Here is an 18,271-nt window from a genome sequence, read left to right as displayed (position 1 = left end):
TAAGCTCCTTGGGGGTCTAGTTTCCAAAATGGGGTCACTTGTGGGGGAGCTCCAATGTTTAGGGACACAGGGGTTCTCCAAACGCAACATGGTGTCCGCTAAAGATTGGAGCCAATTTTTCATTGAAAAATTCAAATGGCTCTCATTCCCTTCCGAGCCCTGTCGTGCGCCCAAACAGTGGTTCCCGCCCACATATGGGGTATCGGGTTACTCAGGACAAATTGTACAATAACTTTTTGGGACCAGTTTCTCCTTTTTCCCTTGGGAAAATAAAAAAATTGTTGCTAAAAGATCATTTTTGTGACTAAAAAGTTAAATGTTCATTTTTTCCTTCCATGTTGCTTCTGCTACTGTGAAGCACCTGAAGGGTTAATAAACTTCTTGAATGTGGTTTTGAGCACCTTGAGGGGTGCAGTTTTTAGAATGGTGTCGCTTTTGGGTATTTTCAGCCATATAGACCGCTCAAACTGACTTCAAATGTGAGGTGGTCCTTAAAAAAAAATGGTTTTGTAAATTTCGTTGTAAAAATGAGAAATTGCTGGTCAAATTTTAACGCTTATAACTTCCTAGCAAAAAAAAATTTAGTTTCCAAAATTGTGCTGATGTAAAGTAGACATGTGGGTAATGTTATTTATTAACTATTTTGTGTCAAATAATTCTCTCGTTTAACAGAATAAAAATTCAAAATTTGAAAATTGCGAAATTTTCAAAATTTTCGCAAAATTTCCAATTTTTTCACAAATAAACGCAAAAATTATCGACTTAAATTTAACGTTAGGATCCGTTGAAGCGTTCCTGAGTTATTGCCTCATAAAGTGACACTGGTCAGCATTGCAAAAAACGGCCAGGTCATTAAGGTTAAAATAGGCTGGGTCATGAGGGGGTTAATTTGCCTTATGGATGCAAATTTTGTTTTCTGCATTATTAATAATTGCTTACTTGGATATGTTTGCTATTCGTGCACCAAATTCCTTTCTATTTTGGTGTAGGACACAGCTATCAGAAATTAGACTGGGTCAGGTGAAAGTACATTGAATCACGCTACTGATATAAATGTCAGGCAACCATTCACTTTGCTGAGGGAATTAGAAGGGAACTCACATGTACCACGCTAGACTATCAAATTTGTTCATTTTATTTGATTTTCTTCTACTTGCATCTTTATTTTCATGCTCTTCTACACTGTTGGGTAAGAGTGTGTAAGAGTGTCAGATTAATATAGAGCCTATCTAATATATAAAGCTGAATGTGTGTGTGTGTGTATGTATGTATGTATGTATGTATGTCCGGGATTGGCATCTGAACCGTAGCAGCTACAGCCACAAAATTTTGCACAGTCACACGTCTGGACCCCGAGAGCGTCATAGGCTATGTTGTGAGGTGAAATTTTAACCCCGCGCTTTCCAATTCACCAAACAATTTTGCCCCTATCTACATAATGGGGAAAAAGTGAAAGGAAAAGTGTTGGAGGCGTCGCAGCTACAGGCACAAAATTTTGCACAGTCACACGTCTGGACCCTGAGAGCGTCAAAGCTATATTGTGAGGTGAAATTTTAACCCCGCGCTTTCCAAGTCACCAAACAATTTTGCCCCTATCTACATAATGGGGAAAAAATGAAAGGAAAAGTGTTGGAGGCAAATTAACAGCTGCCAGATGTGAACAAGGGGGACTTAAAGAATGACAGCGATGGCACCAAAGAGTATATACTGTACAGTTGCTAAGGTGGGGCCCCAACATGGGATAATCACACCACCACGGGGATATGAACACACACACAAAATGCGCCACACACTACCACGTGCTCGAACACATATACCACCCTCAGTGCACATTTCACCACACATACACCAACCTCGCCACATAAAAGTAGAAACACAAAAGTCGCCGCTCAAAACTCGCCACGCGCAAAACTCTCCACATGCAAAACTCGCCACACGTGCAAAACTCGCCACACGCAAAACTTGCACACGCAGAAAAATTGCCACACGCAGAAAAATTGCCACATGCACAAAAGTTGCAACACATGCAAAAGTTGCCTCACACAAAACTTGCACATACTCAAAAGGCACCACACATAAAACTCGCCACGCGCAAAACTCGCCATGCGCAAAACTTGCTGCACACAACTTGCTACACTAACCTGTCACATGCAACTCGACACACAAAAAGTTGCTACACGCATGTCGCCACACAAAACTCATCTCACAAAAGTCCCTACATGCATGTCGCCACACGCAACTCAACACACACAACTTGACACACGAAACTCGCCCTAAAACACACACAAGTCTGGTATCCTTCAAAAATAAAAATCTGATTAATAAGCAGACAAACTACAAGAGCAACAAATGTACCATATAGGAATCCGGCAGCTGTCAGTCACATGACCAGTCTATTATGTGTATGTGTGAGCTAATATATACTGCCAGGGGGTGGGCTTACTGTTGGCTGGGGATTTATCAGGCTGCCATTTTAGCTTACAAATACTGAGGTAAAAATACTGACCAAATAACGTGTGAACGAGGGCTAATACAGGAGGAGATGGCATACAGCTATATACTATATACAGGAGATGACACACAGGTATATACTATTTACAGGGGAGATGACACACAGGTATATACTATATACAGGAGGAGATGACACACAGATATATACTATATACAGGAGAGATGACACACAGGTATATACTATATAGAGGAGGAGATGACATACAGGTACATACTACATACAGGAGGAGATGACATACAGGTATATACTATATACAGGAGGAGATGACACACAGGTATATACTATATACAGGAGCAGATTACCTACAGGTATATAGTATATACAGGAGGAGATGACACAGGTATATGCTATGTATAGGAGGAGATGACATACAGGTATATACTATATACAGGAGATGACACACAGATATATACTATATATAGGTGAGATGACACACAGGTATATACTATATACAGGAGATTACATACAGGTATATCTAATATATAAAGCTGAATGTGTGTATGTATGTATGTGTGTATGTCCGGGATTGGCATCTGTACCGTCGCAGCTACAGCCACAAAATTTTGCACAGTCACACGTCTGGACCCCGAGAGCGTCATAGGCTATGTTGTGAGGTGAAATTTTAACCCCGCGCGTTCCAATTCACCAAACAATTTTGCTCCTATCTACATAATGGGGAAAAAGTGAAGGGAAAAGTGTTGGAGGAAAATTGACAGCTGCCAGATGTGAACAATGAGGACTTAAAGAATGAGAGCGATGGCGACAAAGAGTATATACCGTACAGTTGCTAAGGTGGGGCCCCGACATGGGATACTCACCACACACGGGGATATGAACACAAACACAAAATGCGCCACACACTACCACGTGCTTGAACACATATACCACCCTCAGCACACATTTCACCACACACACACACCAACCTCGCCACATAAAAGTCGAAACACAAAAGTCACCACTCAAAACTCGCTACATGCAAAACTCGCCATATGCAAAACTAGGCTCACGCAAAACTCGCCACACGTGCAAAACTCACCTCATGGAAAACTCACCTCATGCAAAACTTGCACACACAGAAAAATTGCCACATGTACAAAAGTTGCACCACATGCAAAAGTTGCCTCACACAAAACTTGCACATACTCAAAATGCACCACACATAAAACTCGCCACGCGCAAAACTCGCCATGCACAAATCTTGCTGCACACAACTTGCTACACTAACCTGTCACATGCAACTCAACACACAAAATGTTGCTACACGCATGTCGCCACACAAAACTCATCTCACAAAAGTCGCTACATGCATGTCGCCACACGCAACTCAACACACACAACTTGACACATAAAACTCGCCCTAAAACACACACAAGTCTGGTATTGTCCTTCAAAAATAAAAATCTGATTAATAAGCAAACTACAAGAGCAACAAATGTACCATATAGGAAATACGGCAGCTGTCAGTCACATGACCTGTCTATTATGTGTATGTGTGAGCTAATATATACTGCCAGGGGGGAGGGCTTCCTGTTGGCTGGGGATTTATCAGGCTGCCAATAGCAACCAATCACAGCTCAGCTTCTATTTTGCTACAGTTAATTAACCTGAGCTCTGATTGGTTAATATAGGCAACAAAGACATTCTCAGTATAACAAAGCTAATATATGTTGTGAAATGCTTCTATTTGCTTAGTTTTTGCCTTTTAATAATTACATTTCTATCTATTTGTTTTGTGGTTTTTGTGTGCAGAATAAATTTTTGTTAACACATTCTATTTTGCTAACAGCAGTCATTAACCCGGGCGAAGCCGGGTAGTACAGCTAGTTGTCAATAATTAACAGGTTTCAATGCTTTAGATATTTTGTTCTATCTCCAATGTACAAGTGTCAGCTGCTCACACAGTGTCAGAAAAAGCTTGCTTTGCTTGCACAATTTGTTTTCTCAATCACTTTTAAATCAATATTGAGAAGAGAAGGCGCACATTGGGTAAGTTTAATCCACTTTGAGTATTAGTCAAGTGATAAAGCTAAACAGTCTGAATTGTGTAATCAACAGATTGGGTAGTAGTGACCGAGAAATATATGGACTGGTTTCATCATAAAACATGAACTACTGTAGCTTTAGTCTGAAGTGCTATAATGTAGCTGAAAATATTTTTGCTGTTACACTTTATTTTTTTTTACAAAGCTTAACCCCTTCATGACCCAGCCTATTTTGGCCTTAAAGACCTTGCCGTTTTTTGCAATTCTGACCAGTGTCCCTTTATGAGGTAATAACTCAGGAACGCTTCAACAGATCCTAGCGATTCTGAGATTGTTTTTTCGTGACATATTGGGCTTCATGTTAGTGGTAAATTTAGGTCGATAATTTCTGAGTTTATTTGTGAAAAAAACGGAAATTTGGCGAAAATTTTGAAAATTTCGCAATTTTCACATTTTGAATTTTTATTCTGTTAAACCAGAGAGGTATGTGACACAAAACAGTTAATAAATAACATTTCTCACATGTCTACTTTACATCAGCACAATTTTGGAAACAAATTTTTTTTTTGCTAGGAAGTTATAAGGGTTAAAATTTGACCAGTGATTTCTCATTTTTACAACAAAATTTACAAAACCATTTTTTTTAGGGACCACCTCACATTTGAAGTCAGTTTGAGGGTTCTATATGGCTGAAAATACCCCAAAGTGACACCATTCTAAAAACTGCACCCCTCAAGGTGCTCAAAACCACATTCACGAAGTTTATTAACCCTTCAGGTGTTTCACAGCAGCAGAAGCAACATGGAAGGAAAAAATGAACATTTAACTTTTTAGTCACAAAAATGATCTTTTAGCAACAATTTTTTTATTTTCCCAAGGGTAAAAGGAAAAACTGGACCACGAACGATGTTGTCCAATTTGTCCTGAGTACGCTGATACCTCATATGTGGGGGTAAACCACTGTTTGGGCATACGGCAGGGCTTGGAAGGAAAGGAGCGCCATTTGACTTTTTGAATGAAAAATTGGCTCCAATCTTTAGCGGACACCATGTCGCGTTTGGAGAGCCCCCGTGTGCCTAAACATTGGAGCTCCCCCACAAGTGACCCCATTTTGGAAACTAGACCCCCCAAGGAACTTATCTAGAAGCATAGTGAGCACTTTAAACCCCCAGATGCTTCACAAATTGATCCGTAAAAATGAAACAGTACTTTTTTTTCACAAAAAAATTATTTTAGCCTCAATTTTTTCATTTTCACATGGGCAACAGGATAAAATGGATCCTAAAATTTGTTGGGCAATTTCTGCTGAGTATGTTGATACCTCATATGTGGGGGTAAACCACTGTTTGGGTGCACGGCAAGGCTCGGAAGGGAAGGAGCGCCATTTGACTTTTTGAATGAAAAATGATCTCCATCGCTAGCAGAGACCATGTCACGTTTGGAGAGCCCCCGTGTGCCTAAACATTGGAGCGCTCCCACAAGTGACCCCATTTTGGAAAGTAGACCCCCCAAGGAACTTATCTAGAAGCATAGTGAGCACTTTAAACTCTCAGGTGCTTCACAAATTGATCCGTAAAAATGAAAAAGTACTTTTTTTTCACACAAAATTTCTTTTAGCCTCAATTTTTTCATTTTCACATGGGCAACAGGATAAAATGGATCCTAAAATTTGTTGGGCAATTTCTGCTGAGTATGTTGATACCTCATATGTGGGGGTAAACCACTGTTTGGGTGCACGGCAAGGCTCGGAAGGGGAGGCGTGCCATTTGACTTTTTGAATGGAAAATTAGCTCCAATCGTTAGCGAACACCATGTCGCGTTTGGAGAGCCCCTGTGTGCCTAAACATTGGAGCTCCCCTACACGTGACCCCATTTTGGAAACTAGACCCCCCAAGGAACTTATCTAGATGCATAGTGAGCACTTATAACCCCCAGATGCTTCACAGAAGTTTATAACGCAGAGCCGTGAAAATAAAAAATAATTTTTCTTTCCTCAAAAATGATTTTTAGCCCAGGATTTTTTAATTTTCCAAGGGTAATAGGAGAAATTGGACCGCAAATGTTGTTGTCCAGTTTGTCCTGAGTACGATGATACCCCATGTGTGGGGGTAAACCACTGTTTGGGCACACGGCAGGGCTCGGAAGGGAAGGCACGCCATTTGGCTTTTTGAATGGAAAATTAGCTCCAATCATTAGCGGACACCATGTCACGTTTGGAGAGCCCCTGTGTGCCTAAACATTGGAGCTCCCTAACAAGTGACCCCATTTTGGAAACTAGACCTCCCAAGGAACTAATCTAGATGTGTGGTGAGCACTTTGAACCCCCAAGTGCTTCGCAGAAATTTATAACGCAGAGCCGTGAAAATAATAAATGTGTTTCCTTTCCTCAAAAATATTTTTTTAGCCCAGAATTTTTTATTTTTGCAAGGGTAACAGGAGAAATTGGACCCCAAAAGTTGTTGTCCAGTTTCTCCTGAGTACGCTGATACCCCATATGTGGGGGTAAACCACTGTTTGGGCACATGCCGGGGCTTGGAAGGGAAGTAGTGACGTTTTGGAATGCAGACTTTGATGGAATGCTCTGCGGGCGTCACGTTGCATTTGCAGAGCCCCTGATGTGCCTAAACAGTAGGAACTCCCCACAAGTGACTCCATTTTGGAAACTAGACCCCCCAAGGAACTTATCTAGATATGTGGTGAGCACTTTGAACCCCCAAGTGCTTCGCAGAAGTTTATAACGCAGAGCCGTGAAAATAATGTGTTTCCTTTCCTCAAAAATATTTTTTTAGCCCAGAATTTTTTATTTTTGCAAGGGTAACAGGAGAAATTGGACCCCAAAAGTTGTTGTCCAGTTTCTCCTGAGTACGCTGATACCCCATATGTGGGGGTAAACCACTGTTTGGGCACATGCCGGGGCTCGGAAGGGAAGTAGTGACGTTTTGGAATGCAGACTTTGATGGAATGGTCTGCTGGCGTCACGTTGCATTTGCAGAGCCCCTGATGTGCCTAAACAGTAGAAACACCCCACAAGTGACCCCATTTTGGAAACTAGACCCCCCAAGGAACTTATCTAGATGTGTGATGAGCACATTCAACCCCCAAGTGCTTCGCAGAAGTTTACAACGCAGAGCCGTGAAAATAAAAAATCATTTTTCTTTCCTCAAAAAAGATGTTTTAGCAAGCAATTTTTTATTTTCACAAGGGTAACAGGAGAAATTGGGCCCCAATGTTTGTTGCCCAGTTTGTTGTGAGTACAGTGATACCCCATATGTGGGGGTAAACCACTGTTTGGGCGCACGTCAGGGCTCGGAAGGGAAGTAGTGACATTTGAAATGCAGACTTTGATGGAATGGTCTGCGGGCGTCACGTTGCATTTGCAGAGCCCCTGATGTGCCTAAACAGTAGAAACACCCCACAAGTGACCCCATTTTGGAAACTAGACCCCCCAAGGAACTTATCTAGATGTGTGATGAGCACATTCAACCCCCAAGTGCTTCACAGAAGTTTACAACGCAGAGCTGTGAAAATAAAAAATCATTTTTCTTTCCTCAAAAAAGATGTTTTAGCAAGCAATTTTTTATTTTCACAAGGGTAACAGGAGAAATTGGGCCCCAATGTTTGTTGCCCAGTTTGTTGTGAGTACAGTGATACCCCATATGTGGGGGTAAACCACTGTTTGGGCGCACGTCAGGGCTCGGAAGGGAAGTAGTGACATTTGAAATGCAGACTTTGATGGAATGGTCTGCGGGCGTCACGTTGCATTTGCAGAGCCCCTGATGTGCCTAAACAGTAGAAACACCCCACAAGTGACCCCATTTTGGAAACTAGACCCCCCAAGGAACTTATCTAGATGTGTGATGAGCACATTCAACCCCCAAGTGCTTCACAGAAGTTTACAACGCAGAGCCGTGAAAATAAAAAATCATTTTTCTTTCCTCAAAAAAGATGTTTTAGCAAGCAATTTTTTATTTTCACAAGGGTAACAGGAGAAATTGGGCCCCAATGTTTGTTGCCCAGTTTGTTGTGAGTACAGTGATACCCCATATGTGGGGGTAAACCACTGTTTGGGCGCACGTCAGGGCTCGGAAGGGAAGTAGTGACATTTGAAATGCAGACTTTGATGGAATGGTCTGCGGGCGTCACGTTGCATTTGCAGAGCCCCTGATGTGCCTAAACAGTAGAAACACCCCACAAGTGACCCCATTTTGGAAACTAGACCCCCCAAGGAACTTATCTAGATGTGTGATGAGCACATTCAACCCCCAAGTGCTTCACAGAAGTTTACAACGCAGAGCTGTGAAAATAAAAAATCATTTTTCTTTCCTCAAAAAAGATGTTTTAGCAAGCAATTTTTTATTTTCACAAGGGTAACAGGAGAAATTGGGCCCCAATGTTTGTTGCCCAGTTTGTTGTGAGTACAGTGATACCCCATATGTGGGGGTAAACCACTGTTTGGGCGCACGTCAGGGCTCGGAAGGGAAGTAGTGACATTTGAAATGCAGACTTTGATGGAATGGTCTGCGGGCGTCACGTTGCATTTGCAGAGCCCCTGATGTGCCTAAACAGTAGAAACACCCCACAAGTGACCCCATTTTGGAAACTAGACCCCCCAAGGAACTTATCTAGATGTGTGATGAGCACATTCAACCCCCAAGTGCTTCACAGAAGTTTACAACGCAGAGCCGTGAAAATAAAAAATCATTTTTCTTTCCTCAAAAAAGATGTTTTAGCAAGCAATTTTTTATTTTCACAAGGGTAACAGGAGAAATTGGGCCCCAATGTTTGTTGCCCAGTTTGTTGTGAGTACAGTGATACCCCATATGTGGGGGTAAACCACTGTTTGGGCGCACGTCAGGGCTCGGAAGGGAAGTAGTGACATTTGAAATGCAGACTTTGATGGAATGGTCTGCGGGCGTCACGTTGCATTTGCAGAGCCCCTGATGTGCCTAAACAGTAGAAACACCCCACAAGTGACCCCATTTTGGAAACTAGACCCCCCAAGGAACTTATCTAGATGTGTGATGAGCACATTCAACCCCCAAGTGCTTCACAGAAGTTTACAACGCAGAGCTGTGAAAATAAAAAATCATTTTTCTTTCCTCAAAAAAGATGTTTTAGCAAGCAATTTTTTATTTTCACAAGGGTAACAGGAGAAATTGGGCCCCAATGTTTGTTGCCCAGTTTGTTGTGAGTACAGTGATACCCCATATGTGGGGGTAAACCACTGTTTGGGCGCACGTCAGGGCTCGGAAGGGAAGTAGTGACATTTGAAATGCAGACTTTGATGGAATGGTCTGCGGGCGTCACGTTGCATTTGCAGAGCCCCTGATGTGCCTAAACAGTAGAAACACCCCACAAGTGACCCCATTTTGGAAACTAGACCCCCCAAGGAACTTATCTAGATGTGTGATGAGCACATTCAACCCCCAAGTGCTTCACAGAAGTTTACAACGCAGAGCCGTGAAAATAAAAAATCATTCTTCTTTTCTCAAAAATTATGTCTTAGCAAGTAATTTTTTATTTTTGCAAGGGTAACAGGAGAAATTGGACCCCAACAGTTGTTGCCCAGTTTGTCCTGAGTACGCTGGTACCCCAAATGTGGGGGTAAACCACTGTTTGGGCACACGTCGGGGCTTGGAAGGGAGGGAGCACCATTTGACTTTTTGAATGCAAGATTGGCTGGAATCAATGGTGGCGCCATGTTGCGTTTGGAGACCCCTGATGTGCCTAAACAGTGGAAACCCCTCATTTCTAACTTCAACACTAACCCCAACACACCCCTAACCCTAATCCCAACTGTAGCCATAACCCTAATCCCAACCCTAACCCCAACACACCCCTAACCACAACCCTAACCCCAACACACCCGTAACCCTAATTCCAACCCTAGCCCTAATTCCAACCCTAACCCTAAGGGTATGTGCCCACGTAGCGGATTCGTGTGAGATTTTTCCGCACGACTTTTGAAAAATCTGCAAGTAAAAGGCACTGCGTTTTACCTGCGGATTTACAGCAGATTTCCAGTGTTTTTTTGTGCGGATTTCACCTGTGGATTCCTATTGAGGAACAGGTGTAAAACGCTGCGGAATCCGCACAAAGAATTGACATGCTGTGGAAAATACAACGCAGCGTTTCTGCACGGAATTTTCCGCATTATGGGCACAGCGGATTTGGTTTTCCATAGGTGTACACGGTACTGTAAACCTGATGGAAAACTGCTACAAATTCGCAGCGGCCAATCCGCTGCGGAGCAGCGGCCAATCCGCGGCGGATCCGCGGCCGATCCGCGGCGGATCCGCGGCCGATCCGCGGCGGATCCGCGGCCGATCCGCGGCCGATCCGCGGCCGATCCGCTGCGGATCCGCGGCCGATCCGCTGCGGATCCGCGGCCGATCCGCTGCGGATCCGCGGCCGATCCGCTGCGGATCCGCTGCCAAATCCGCACATGCCATAACCCTAACCCTACCCGTAACCCTAACCCTAGATCTAACCCTAACCCTAGTTCTAACCCTAACCCTAGTGGAAAAAAAAAAAAATATATATTTTCTTTATTTTATTACTGTCCCTATCTATGGGGGTGATAAAGGGGGGGGTTTATTTATTATTTTTTTTATTTTGATCGCTGTGGTAGAAACTACCACAGCGATCAAAATGTACCTGTAAGGAATCTGCCGGCCGGCGGGCGTACTGAGCATGCGCCCGCCATTTTGGAAGATGGCGGCGCCCAGCGAGGAGACGGCCGGACACCGGGAGGATCGGTAAGTATGAAGGGGTGGTGGGGGGGTGGATCTGAGCACAGGGGGGGTGATCGGAGGACGGGGGGAGCGGACAGCAGGACGGGGGAGCGGGCAGGAGCACGGGGCAGCGGAGCACAGGACGGAGGGGACCGGACCACGCACCGGAGCACTGGGGGGGCGATCGGTGGGGTGGGGGGTGGTCACTTCAGGTTTTCCAGCCATGGCCGATGATATTGCAGCATCGGCCATGGCTGGATTGTAATATTTCACCTGTTTTTTAGGTGAAATATTACAAATCGCTCTGATTGGCAGTTTCACTTTCAACAGCCAATCAGAGCGATCGTAGCCACGGGGGGGTGAAGCCACCCCCCCTGGGCTGAAGCACCACTCCCCCTGTCTCTGCAGATCGGGTAAAATGGGAGTTAACCCCTTCACCCGATCTGCAGGGACGCGATCATTCCATGACGCCACATAGGCGTCATGGGTCGGATTGGCACAGGTTTTCATGACGCCTATGTGGCGTCATGGGTCGGGAAGGGGTTAATATCAAATGGTTCAACTTCACTCAATCTGACATCTAAGAATATATATGTATAACATCATATAGCAGTTCAAAGGTTAGGTTCCTTAAGGTAATATCCGATCCTTCAGTTATTATAGTAAATGCACTGTTCTACCTTGCGAATAGCTTTTATTGTTGTGGCTGTATATGTATGGCAGTTTTTAGAATTTGACTTACTTTTCCTTATTACGTAAAACATATTGCAGTTCAATTTAGACTGCATGAATCATACATTTGTTCTTAAAAATAACTATTGAGAAACACAATTTTTCTTAAATGCATACTTTACCTGAAGTAGTTATTGGTCTGGAAAGCTCTATGTGTTATGCATTATATATACTTGGTTGGTTCCACCTCATTTATATGCCTGGTGTAGAACATTTTTACTCTTAGGGTACCGTCACACATTGAAATTTTCATCGCTGCGACGGCACGATTCGTGACGTCGCAGCGTCGTATAATCATCGCTCCAGCGTCGTAGACTGCGTTCACACGTTACAATCACGGCGCTGGAGCGATGCCGAAGTCCCCGGGTAACCAGGGTAAACATCGGGTAACTAAGCGCAGGGCCGCGCTTAGTAACCCGATGTTTACCCTGGTTACCAGCGTAAACATAAAAAAACAAACAGTACATACTCACCCGTCGGTGTCCTTCAGGTCCCTTGCCGTCTGCTTCCTGCTCTGAGTGCAGCCGTACAGTGAGAGCAGAGCGCAGCACCGCTGTGATCTGCTCTCACTTTCCGGCCGGCACTCAGAGCAGGAAGCAGACGGCAAGGGACCTGAAGGACACCGACGGGTGAGTATGTACTGTTTGTTTTTTTATGTTTACGCTGGTAACCAGGGTAAACATCGGGTTACTAAGCGCGGCCCTGCGCTTAGTTACCCGATGTTTACCCTGGTTACAAGCGAAGACATCGCTGGATCGCTGTCACACACAACGATCCAGCGATGTCAGCGGGTGATCAAGCGACGAAAGAAAGTTCCAAACGATCTGCTACGACGTACGATTCTCAGCAGGGTGTCTGATCGCAGTAGCGTGTCAGACACAGCGATATCGTAACGATATCGCTAGAACGTCACGAATCGTAACGTCGTAGCGATGGAAATTTCAATGTGTGACGGTACCCTTACTTTCGCATGTTCACAGATTTTACTGAGGTGGAGCCAGGATAAGATAAAAAAGTCCAAAGTTCGGTTTCCCCTAGGTAGGGCTTCATTCGCCCAAAATATAGAGAATATATTTCTCACTTCTAAAACGATATCATAAAGGGAGGACAATAGTAATGATTCAGTGAGGAGATTTAGTTCATGACTTTGCACCAAAAAAGATCATGGACCGCACCTCCAAAAATTAATGAAATTGACCTAATGCCGCTAGGCAAAATATATATTACTGAACCTGAGATTCTTAGTTTAACATTCTGATCAGATTGTATGAAGCCCACTGCCAAGTGACGGCAAACCTCTCAGTGGGTCCCTATCGCCTTAACGGAGCAGAGTCATGCGCTGACCGCAGCGACAATGCACCAGCAGGGTGGCATCACAGTGCCCATGCTGCAATTCTGAGCCCCCATAACTCCAGACCACACCGCCCCACCAGCACCAAACCACAGCAACTATGGCCGCCACACAGCACCAACACCAAATGAAAGGAGCATTGAAACTCACCTTCCTCAAGCTTTCAATTGAGAGATAAAACAGGCTGGACCCCCTTCTTTATAGTCTCCTGCTAATTCAAAATCACCTGTGCCAAATGGGAGCAGTGTTAGTCCAAGAAAGGGGAAATAACATGCTATACACCTCCAAAAATTCATACATTGATGTAATGCCGCTAGGCAAAATTATATATTACTGAACATGAGGTTCTTAGTTTAACCCTCTGATCAGATTGTATGAAGCCCGCTGCCACGTCATGGCAAACTTCTCAGTGGGTTCCTATTGCCTTAATGAAGTGGAGATGTGCACTGGCAACCGCTGCAGCGACAATGCATCAGTAGGGCGGATGGCTTGGTGTGGCGCTGTGGTTAGGAGTCATGGGGACTCAGTCTCGAAGCATGAGTACTGTGAGGCACCAGCCATCCACCCTCCCAGTGCATTGTCACTGTGGGGGTGTTCAGCGCACAACTCCGCTCCATTAAGGCGATAGGGACCAACTAAGAGTTTGTAGTGAAGTGGCAGTGGGCTTCATACAGTCTGATCAGAATGTTAAACTAAGAACCTCATATTCAGTTATATATATTTTTGCCTAGTGGCATTAGGTCAATGTTTGATTTTTGGAGGTGTGGTCCATGCTCTTTTTCAGCATAATTCATGACTTTATTTTAGCTTGTACAGGGTTGGAAGCAGAAAACGAAACCAGCTGACGCTCTCTACCAGTGGGAAAAGCAAACAATGAAGAACCTGAAGCAATTATTACATTTTCATATATTTCAAAAAGTTATACTATCCTGGTAATGACAAAGAGCATGTGGTGAAACATGCTTTATTAGAGTGCTTGTGAGTTGCCCCACAGGCTAGGGGTGCTCAGTACTGGGTCCTGAGTTCACAGGGGGATGTCACGGTGGCGACCCGGTCTGTGGCCCAGGTCAATCATGTAAAAGGGGGAAAGGTCTTTAAAGGGAATAGAGTTTATGTTCGTGACGCCACCTGTGGTATTTGGTCAGGGTGATCGATGCTGCTTTAAGGGGTCCGCTCGGGTGATGTTATGACAGCTAGATGGTATGCCTTCCCACAGGTGAATTATATCCCCAGGGCTTCCCAGTATGTAGATAGTAGAATGGTGAGGGGTGCAGTGAAGATCGAGGACACAGGATTGTAGTCTCTTTACCTTGTTTACTGTTGGTTTCAGCAGCCACAGTCCAGGGCACCAGATCACAAGGCAGGTAGGGTCCTGCCAGTTTGGAGGCAAGTCCAGAGTCCCCTTGTCCAGTTGGAAATCAATAGCCTTCCCTTGCGCTGTAGTGGTGTAGTCCCGTAATGCTAAGCCTCTCGTAAGGTCCTCACAGATGTGGTGTTTCTCTCTCTCTCTGTCTCCCGTATAGGATAGGACAAAACCTGTATGACTGGTGACTTGAGCCTGTTTATAGGGTCTCTTAGATAACCCAGCTCTGTGGTTGTCACCGTGCCTCCTGGGTGTAGGTGTGGACAGGTAACATGCAATTAGCTGTCCTGCCGGTATTTGAAGTAAGGCGTAGAGGTCCTTACTACCTCGGTGTTCTGGCTACCGTCTCTCTGTGCCTCAGAAGGAGGCAGCCTGCTCAGGGCCGGTCCCCTTTTGGTATCCTCTCCCGTGCTTTGCTTTCCTGCACGCTCACTGCAACATATTCTGCTTTTTGAAATGTCTCTTTCTGGGAGCTGCAGCTCTTAGGGCATGCACAGCTCCGTGAACCCTCTGTCCTCCTCAGACAGCTGTCTGGAACTGACTCCGTCCAGAACTAACTGGACAATGTTTTTTCCTTCTCAGTTTCTTCTTTCTTCCAGGAGCTGCAGACCCCCACGTCTGCTCAGCTATTCTCCTATCGTACCAGCTCTGCCTACGTGATGTTCCTCGACAAGCTCCCTTCTGGCAATCTCTCTCTCTAGCACATCTTTCTGCTTCCTTGCCCTCTGTGTCTCTGACAGGAACTGAACTAGCTTTCCCTCCAAAACCACAATACATATGCATATGCAGGGGAGTCAGCTAGTAAATAGGATCAAAAGCTCCCCCTTGTGGCCTGGAGTGTGAATATGTTGCATGCTTGTGGTACCTGGATGCAGTTATCCTTCCTTGCATTCGAACGTAACATCACTCTCCCCATGAGGAAAGCGACATTACTGTGACGACCAGGACCCTGGGGCACCACACTTGCAATTGCTCTTGAAAGAAGTTGTCCAGAACTTACATATTAAGGACCTATCCTTATCAACACTATCATATGGCAGTTCATGGGTGCTGTACTTCAGCTCATATTGAAGTTAATGGGAGTTGAGCTTCAGTATCTGAGAATAGCCACTACCACTGGTGGATGTGTGCTGTTCTGGCTTTGCAAACTGTGCAAATCCAGCTTCAGCCATAGCCGCAAACAGCTGATTGGTGTGTGTGAAATGGGTAGGTCATCATTATCTTGTCCCTGACATATTTAGAAAGCTATTTGGTCTTGCCCATGTTGTAGAGGTTAGAGTCTGACTGATTAATTGAGTCTGTGGACAGGAGTCTTGTATAAAGGTGACTATGTAAGACCGCTGTCTTAATGCAGATAGCGAGTTGATTAGGAGCATCTAACCGGTCTGTAGGAGCTAGAACTCTTAATGGCTGGTAGAAGATCAAATACTTGTTTCTAACTGCAAAATGCAAATACATTTATATAATTTATACAATGTGATTTTCTGGATTTTATCGTTGATATTCTATCTTTTAATGTTAAAATTAACCTACCCTTAAAATTATAGACTGTTCATTTCTTTGTCAGTGAGCAAACTTTCAAAATCGGCAAGGGATCAAATACTTACTTCCCCCACTGTATATCCAAGTGGTCAGTTACTTATTAGGGTGCCTATTATGCAAAAAAGTGCTTAGCGCATGGTATTACATCAATGGGTTATACTGTATGTATAGCATAATGCATAATTAAATATGTGGCCCACTAATGTATGCAAAGTTGACTGTAGGTACAGAATTTCACTTAAAGTGCATAAGTGTGTATAGCAGAAAACCATGGAAAGGCACTGATATTGTAATGATACTGTATGGCAAGATATGTGTAAGCCTATGGTATATAGTAAAACAGCATTTGCCTGTGAGAGAAATGTACTAGAAAAATAAATAGCAAAGGTACAAGTAGGAAGAGATAAAATACACGACCTGAAGGTGCAGTCCAGGGACTGGGATGTAATACCATGCACTAAGCACTTTTTTTCATACTAGTTAGGCACCTTAAGGCTATGTGCACACGTTGCAGAATTTCCGCGGACATTTCAGTGGCAATTCTGCAACTCCCTGCCGCAGGTATAACGCAAGCGGAAATGGCATGTGTATTCCCGCTAAACACTAGCATTTTGCACGCGTAATTAGCTTGCAGAATGCTAGCGTTTTCCAAGTGATCTGTAGCATCACTTGGAAAACTGATTGACAGGTTGGTCACACTTGTCAAACATAGTGTTTGACAAGTGTGACCAACATTTTACTATAGATGCTGCCTATGCAGCATCAATAGTAAAAGATCTAATGCTAAAAAAAATAAAAAATCATGATATTCTCACCTTCCAATAGCCCCCGCAGCCTTGCCGCTCCTCGCTATGCTCCCATTCCCAGTAATGCCTTGTAGTATGTGCACAAGAAATGCGGAATGCATTAAAAATGATGGGAGGCTTATGTAAGCAGTTTTGTTTAGCATTTTTTCAGCAGAAACGGCTGAAAAAATGCTAAAAAAACGCTAAAAATCCTGAACGTGTGCACATAGCCTAATTGTTACGATCCATTTTTGGATTTGTGGCAGCTCTGGGTTCCAGTTTAAAACATTTTTTCCTTTTGGACTATCGGGGGTTAATGTCAGTTTTCCCCCCACTGGCTATCTGATGTTACTCAATACAAATGCACAAGCAGGGTGCAGCGGACCCAAATAAAATAGCAAATGCACAGGTCCAATACCTAATGAAACAGCCAGCCTTCAATAAGGGTTTGGCCGTGTGGTACACCAATGCACTGAGATACATACTCTGTATGTGGCGTGTTCACACAAGGAATGCAGAGCACCTGGCTCCAGCCTATTAATGACACCCCATGGCGGGCTGTCCAGAGCTAAAACGCATCCCGTGCGAACAGAGGCCACAGTGTACAGGACCATTTGGGCCCAACTGCACCCTGCAAAAAATATACGTGCAAAACAAAACATATAAATATATGTAAGGTATTAGTTGATATTCTGGCCATAATATGCAAGCCGGCAACGTCAAGGGTCCTTACGTTTTGCCAGTCCTACTCTAACATGAAAAACACTAAAAAAGGAAAAATTCAAGAAAACACACCAAAAACAGGCAGAGATGCTTACCTGTCTAAATGGGCCTCAATACAAATGCACAAGCAGGGTGCAGCGGACCCAAATAAAATAACAAATGCACAGGTGCAATACCTAATGAAACAGCCAGCCTTCAATAAGGGTTTGACCGTGTGGTACACCAATGCACTAAGATACATACTCTGTATGTGGCATGTTCACACAAGGAATGCAGAGCACCTGGCTCCAGCCTATTAATGACACCCCATGGCGGACTGCCCAGTGCTAAACCGCATCCAGCCAGGTGCTCTGCATTCCTTGTGTGAACACGCCACATACAGAGTATGTATCTTAGTGCATTGGTGTACCACACAGCCAAACCCTTATTGAAGGCTGGCTGTTTCATTAGGTATTGCACCTGTGCATTTGCTATTTTATTTGGGTCCGCTGCACCCTGCTTGTGCATTTGTATTGAGGCCCATTTAGACAGGTAAGCATCTCTGCCT

General features: G+C 44.1%; 1 protein-coding gene across 1 annotated transcript in view; it reads left to right on the top strand.

Annotated features, from left to right (window-relative positions):
• Positions 1-4,397: 4,397 nt before the first annotated feature.
• LOC143809939 (isoaspartyl peptidase/L-asparaginase-like) overlaps positions 4,398-18,271 on the top strand; it is a 131,977-nt gene continuing 118,103 nt past the window's right edge. The window contains exon 1 of the mRNA XM_077292886.1: positions 4,398-4,498. The gene's annotated coding sequence lies outside the window, so the exon portion shown is untranslated. The remainder of the gene's footprint in view (positions 4,499-18,271) is intronic.

Source organism: Ranitomeya variabilis, chromosome 2, assembly GCF_051348905.1.
Source record: "Ranitomeya variabilis isolate aRanVar5 chromosome 2, aRanVar5.hap1, whole genome shotgun sequence".
Taxonomy (NCBI): domain Eukaryota; kingdom Metazoa; phylum Chordata; class Amphibia; order Anura; family Dendrobatidae; genus Ranitomeya; species Ranitomeya variabilis.
This window is presented reverse-complemented; position numbering and strand designations above follow the sequence as displayed.